We start from the raw sequence: 7,126 nt of genomic DNA on the forward strand, positions 1-7,126 counted from the left end.
TTTTCGGGGCGGGCGGGGCGGCGCACCGCTGGACGCGGGTGGCGGGGGGTTGCTGTTTGGCCGGTGGTGGCTGGCAGCTCAGGGGGGTGGGTGGAGGTTGAAGATGAACTGCAGGCCCTTGATTTCATATCCAACGGCTGCAAAATCGACTGACCAGAGGTGAAAAAGTCAGTCGACCAACATGTAGCCTCACCTTGCTAGTGCGTTCAGTTTCGACAGCAAAATTCAGTTTCGACAGCAAAATTTAGTTTGGACACTTAGATTCAGTTTCGACAGTTAAGTTCAGAGATGAGTGGCTGATGTATTTTACATCTAGCACTTTGTGGTTATGTATTTTATGTCATGTATTGGAGATGCTATTAGAATTCCACTTAGGTTAACGTTGTTCGTTGTCTCTCTTGTCCTGCTTCAGCCTCGGCATCATACAACTCACCGGAGCCGCTCCAACGACGAAACCCTCCATCACAGCGGAGCAGTACCTCGGGCTCCATCTCCAAACGCCTAAGATCTTCTTCCCCTCCTCCGATAGCAAAGTCAGCCAGAACATCCTCACCGGCCAACCCAATCATGCTGAGATCGACATGGCTTCGCCAAAGAGGTTGTACACTTGTTGCATCTCTTTTTTACTCTACATGTTATATATATTGTCCACTGAGCACACGGATTTGTTCCTTTAGTGTCTCCTTGAAAGAAAAAACGTAGGAATTTTAATTTTCACTTGTCCTCCTTTTCAAATTGCTATTCATGAAGCACAAGACTAAGAGATAGTAGCATAATAGCATTATAACTGTACATTTTCTTGTTGTTTGACTTAATCTCACCATGCTTCTTTGCATCCTGTGATCTTCCAATTGTTGTGAATCAAACACCCAGATTGGCAGAAATCCTGTGTTTTTAAATTCTCTGTTTTGCACGTGCATTCCTATCCTATTCCTGTCTATTTCCTATCCCTGCATTGTTGGAATCCTCCAATTCAAACGAGCCCTTACAGAATTACTTCTCTTATAGATAGTTGTCAGAGAAAATCTTGTGTGGTTTGTCCCGGTCCTGCTGCGCTGTCGTCCACCCCAGCTCAGCTGCTCCAACGACAGAAGGGTCCAGCAGAGCAGGGATCCAGCCTCCAGACTGTCTTTCGCCACCCTAGATCTTCTTCCCCGCCGCTGGCAGCCATGAAAACTGCATTACCATCATCAACCGAGCAGATGACCTCGAGGACTACATGGGTCCGCAAGAGAGGACGCACTCTTTTGTGTTTGCTTACGTTATGCATCGCTTAATATTACATGCTACTTTATCGTCCTGTTCACCGATTAGACTCTGAGTCCGCTCCAAACTAGTGGTCAAACTTGAGTTTTTAAATGGTTGTGGGGTACATATCGGGGCCGCTATCAATAGTATCTATCTACTATCTGGTTAATCTTTGATGTCTACTATGAGTTTCATGTTGGGTGGGAAACAAACAGTAAAGAAGCCATTATCTGTATTTATTAACTGAAGCCATTATCTGCCTGCTATTATTGGTTTTGGGTCTATCCACAGGTTGCTACCATCACTCTGGATTTTTGCATGCACTCCTTACATAATCTCACTATGTTTTATTCCTATGCATGACAGTTATTGTAAACAACGGAACTGAACATGTAGAGCAAAAGAGATGAGCCTTGTGTGGCAATATAATTTCATGCAGACGTCGCTCCATGGTAGGCCCAAAGGCAGCCCCCCTCCATGCATTTCAGATTGTAATCGAGAGGAAGATATCTGTTCTGAGGGGGATTCAGAAGGAGAAGATAACTCCTATTTACCCCCTGAGGTCTTCACTCTATCTTGGCATGCTGATGTTGGTTATATCATGCTATGGTGTCTTGCATTGCTTACTTTATACATCAAATATGTCATCTGCTTAGTTTAGACATCCTTTGTGTGAATGCCATCTGTTTAGTTTATTCATCGTTTATGTGAATTATGCAATGCCACCTTGTTTAGCCAGGCATCATATATGTGAATTTTGCAATGCCATCCTGCTTAGCCAGTCATCTTATATGTAAATTATATCAGGGCATCTTTTTTTTGTTACATATTACATTCGTCAACAATGTTAGTACATTCAACTGCTCTTCGTGTGCATCAGCCATTTGACATGGTGATGGCAAATTCTGGAGTGAAAACAAGGTCTTCTGAGCAGACTATGCTATCTGACGAGGCGCATATCTCGGTGGTTACGGATAGCTCCTCAGAGGAGGATTCAGAGACAGATGACCAGTCCTATTCCCCCCCCCCCGAGGTGTATGCTCTAACTTGGCAGGGTTATGTTGCTCATATCGTGCGTATGGTGTCTCGCATTGCTATGCCATTTGATTAGTTTAGACATGCTTTGTGTGAATGCCACCTGTTCAGTGTCTTATTACCATATATGTGAATTATGCATTGCCATATTTTTGCAAGACATTATATATGTGAATTATACAATGCTATCTTGTTGCAAAGGCATTATATATGTGAATTATGCAATGCCATGCTGTTTAGCCAATCATCATGTATGTGAATTATATCATGCTATCATTTTTTGTATTACGTGTTCCATTTGTCGACAATGTTTGTATATTCAACTACTCTTCCTATGCATCAGCCATTTGAAGCGGTGATGGAAGTATCTGGAGTGAAAACAAGGTATTTAGAGCAGACAATGCTACCTGCTGAAGCAAACATCTTGCTGGCTACAGAGAGCTCCTTAGAGGAGGATTCAGAGACTGATGACCAGTCCTATTTCCCCCCTGAGGTCTATGCTCAAACTTGGCAGGGTTATATTACCCATGTCATGCATGTTGTCTTGCATTGCTTAGTTTTTACATCATATATAGATTGCCATCTGCTTACTTGCTTACTATATAAATCATATATTTGAATTATATCATGCCATCATGTTTACATAGTACATACACATCATCTATCTGAATTATGGCATGGCAACCCATTTAATAAAGACATCATATAGTTATATCATCTCATCCTGTTTAGTGTTTACAGTCATCATATTTAGAATTATGGCATTCTATCCATGAATGTATCTGAATTATGGCATGCCAACCTATTTAATAAACACATTATATAGTTATGTCATGTCATCCTGTTTACATAGTCTCATATTTTGAACTATGTCTTTCCATCTTTTTTAGTTAGCCATCATAATGTGAAATCATGTCATGCTATCCTGTTTAGTTAGCCATCATATATGTGAAATTGTGTCATGCTATCCTGTTTGGTTAGACAACATAAATATGAATTATTTCATGCCCTCTTTTATTCCCCACTATCCATTGCACCTGTCTATCATACAATGTCTATACTTTCAATTACTTTTCTTGTTTATCAGCCGTTTAAATTGGGGAGCGTGATGGCAGTATCTAAGGGAGTAACAACACGATCTTCAGAAAAGATAGTGCTACCAGTTGATGCAGATAGAACCACGGTTGTACTTGCCCAAGGACGAGATCCACCACACATAACCCAGACTCTCGCAGATTGTACCCCTACCCAGTTGGACAGAGGACCAACTACACCCCTTTTAACCCCAACCCCGGCAGATAGTAACCCAGTTCCAGTTGACACAACACCGTTTCCACCACAGAGCACCCAAACACGAGCGGTTAGTAAGGGAACTGCAGTGCCCAAAGCACGAGGACCACCACTCCGAATCCCAACTCAACGCTTAAAGGTGAAGAAGATTTGTTCTCAGGTCAGGTTCTGTAGCTATGGTTCATACTCCTTTGCTCTTGCATTACTGTATTTACTCATACCAACTATTTTCAAATTTGAAGGATGGAATTGAAACTCCAATGGCGCAACAGGTATGTTTTAAACCTGTTTCTTTAACTGGTTTGCTGTTGTAACCTGCTCTATGTTGATTTCAGTTTCAATTGAATAAACAGTTATGTTCTCATGTCATGCACATTACAAGTGTTGTTATTGCTCTATAGTTACCCACACTTATATTCTGTCTATTCTGCTTTGTCTTGAACAAATATTATTTGAACTATGTCTCTATCTTGATTTGGCAACAAAAACTAGAATGATATAGACCATAAAGTGACCATGGCACATAGATATATGTTTGTTTCATGCTGTTATCCTGTCCACTTTACTACTGAACTCATTTACCAAAATGAGTTTCATATACAACATGGTAAACATGTGAGGTGTCTGCTTGTTTCTCTTTTAGAATGCGGACAAAATATTGGAGAACAGTACCGCATTATCCAATGGTAAAGGAAGTAATGCATATAAGGTTCAAGATAGTGAGACATCCCTGTTGGTCTCCAAGAAAGCTGATAAAAACTATCTTGACGACAGTGAGGGAACCCAAAAGTCCTGTCTTGATGTAGTGTTCGAGTTACTGGCCACTACTGCTGGCACAAGATCTTCGAACTCGCTGCCTGAATCAGTTCATCTTCTTGAGTCTCAACTTCAAGTTGAAAGACATCAATCAGATGTGCTGCGACAGGAAGCTGAAGGACTGAGGAAGTCCCTGCAGAATTCAGATGCATATTTTCTGGTGCAACAGCAAGCGCTGGAAGATTTAAGCGCCAAACAAGAGAAAGTTAATAAGGTTGCTAAGCATCTTGCCAGCATTATGGGTACCCAGGATATTGTTTCTTGAGATCTTATGAAGTGGTTTCAGTTCTGGATTTGTTTTGCTGCGGTGTTTATTTGCGCTGGTCGCCAAGTTTGACAACCAGTGTATATGATATGGTGCTTTGTTCCCTATATTTGCACTGGTGGCGAACTTTGATGCCCAGTGGATGTAATATGTGTAACAGCCGTGATAGCCTAGCATAAGTTGCTTGCTTATTTATTTCCTTGTTGTCTTGTTTATTTGTTTGCTTGTACTCAGTGCAGTTCTTTTTAAAACTAGGCCACAATAACCATGGGCTAATATTTACTATAGTGACACTGGGCCTCCTACGGGCCATAGAAGTAGTGGGCCTTCTACGGGCCGTAGAAACAGTAGGCCTTCTACGGGCCATAGAAACAATGGGCCTTCTACGGGCCGTAGAAACAATGAGCCTTCTACAGGCCGTAGAAACAATGGGCCTTCTACGGGCCATAGAAACAATGGGCCTTCTACAGGCCGTATCATCAATGGGCCTTATACGGGCCGTATGACCATATTGGGCCATCGTTAATAGGCCGTATTTGATGACGCTATGAAAATGGCCCAACGTATTAACAGACCACAAACGGGCCGATGTAACCACATGCTGAATTTGGCCCACAAGCAGAAAATGACAGTAACGGGCCGTAAGTAAATGAATGCTGGAAATGAGCCCAAGAATAAATGGGCTCTGAGAAGGCCGAAAGATAACATTTGCCGGAAACGTCCCAACTAAATAACGGGCCCTTAATGGGTATAAAGTGATATACTGTTCATTACAGGCCAGTTTCACCACGGGCCATTAGTGGGTGTAAAGTGATACACTGTTCATTGCGGGCCAGTTTCACCACGGGCCGTTAATAGGCCAAGAGTTACATAGGGCCTCATATGGGCCGAAAGACGTCATGGGCCATACATGGGCCAGAAGTGAAAACGGGCTGGAATCATATTGGATGGCCCAGATGACGCTACTGGGCCTAATTCGGATAGGGCGTAACGGGCCTTGGGTTAGCGGGCTGTAAATGGGCTATATGTGAATAGGCCGTTAACAGGCTTTCCATGGGCCGGCCTGCCACCTTTTGACCAAGCCAAATGGGCCGGCCTTTTCACATGAATGGGCCTCTGTTGGGTCGTGCCACGTGTCGACGTATCATAGTCGCCTTCTGTCCAATGAGTGGATGACATCTGTCCCAACGTTGAGCCGACACGTGTTTCCTCCAGCCAATGATGATTTTACACGTGGAAAATCCCCATTGGTCGGGGTTGTTAACGGGTTATCGGATCCAAAACCCAACCCGATAGCTTAACGGCATTCCATTACGATGGATGCCACGTGTCGGTCACCCTTGACGAAAGCAATTCTGTGACGCGCGATTTATCGTCATGGAAGTGGACACTTCCGTGATGATAATTTTGGTAATGTCATCGAACACTTCTACGACAGCACAGGTATGACTATCTTGATTCTGTCATAAATTTGTCATGGATGTACATGCATGACAAAAAACATGACTTACTGTGACAAACACGTACCATCACGGAATTGTATATTTTTTGTAGTGTGGGGCCGCGCGCCTAGGAGCTAGGGCGCCTTCCTAGGGAGGAGGTGGCGGAGGCACCTCCTGGGCTCCACCACCCGCACAGGACGGAGGGTGAGGCAGCAAGAGGGACGGCACAGGGGAGCCCCCTGCGGCACTAACGAGCTTAGTGATGCGAGCGAGCCACTCCTTGTAGAGGTCGTCGACGGGACGGTAGTGCAGAAGGTCACGCGCCAGGAGAAATTTGGCGTGCGCGTCCGTGGGGGCGTGACGGGCGTGGGACGATGAACCAGCTAGAGTCAGCGACAGGGTGGCAGTGCGGCCTTCCCGCCGCACCGAAGGATGCAGCGACGTGGCCTGCTGCTTGTTCCCCGCCTGGCTAGTGGAGGCGTTGGCGGCAGGCGACGGGGAATGACGGGGACATCCGCCGACGGGAGCCGTCCGGGCGATGCGGGTGGCAAGAGCAGCCCGACACTCAGCGCGAGCCCGACGAGCGTCAGCCATGGACACGATGGGAGACCGAACGCGGAACAACGGAAGAAAGATTCCGGCGCACCCCTACCTGGCGCGCTAAATGTCGGATGTTGGGTTCCGGTAGACCCTTAAAGTTCGAACTCTGGGTTGCGCGTGAAGAACTTCCTCCTACCACTCCACGTCCGATCGCCTCACGACAATCTAAGCTAGACGATGAACAACACGAGGGACACAAGATTTATACTGGTTTGGCCCACCGTTGTGTTGTAATACCCTACTCCAGTGTGTGGTGTGGTGGATTGCCTCAGGGGCCGATGAGGAACATGTAGGATCTTGAGAAGTAAGTCTAGAGGGGGGGGGTGATTAGACTACTTGACCAATTAAAAACTATGCCTTTTCCCAATTTTAGACTTTGGCAGATTTTAGTTATCTTAGCACAGTCAAGCAATCTTCACACAATTCAAGC

This window comes from Triticum dicoccoides, chromosome 1B, assembly GCF_002162155.2.
Source record: "Triticum dicoccoides isolate Atlit2015 ecotype Zavitan chromosome 1B, WEW_v2.0, whole genome shotgun sequence".
Classification (NCBI taxonomy): domain Eukaryota; kingdom Viridiplantae; phylum Streptophyta; class Magnoliopsida; order Poales; family Poaceae; genus Triticum; species Triticum dicoccoides.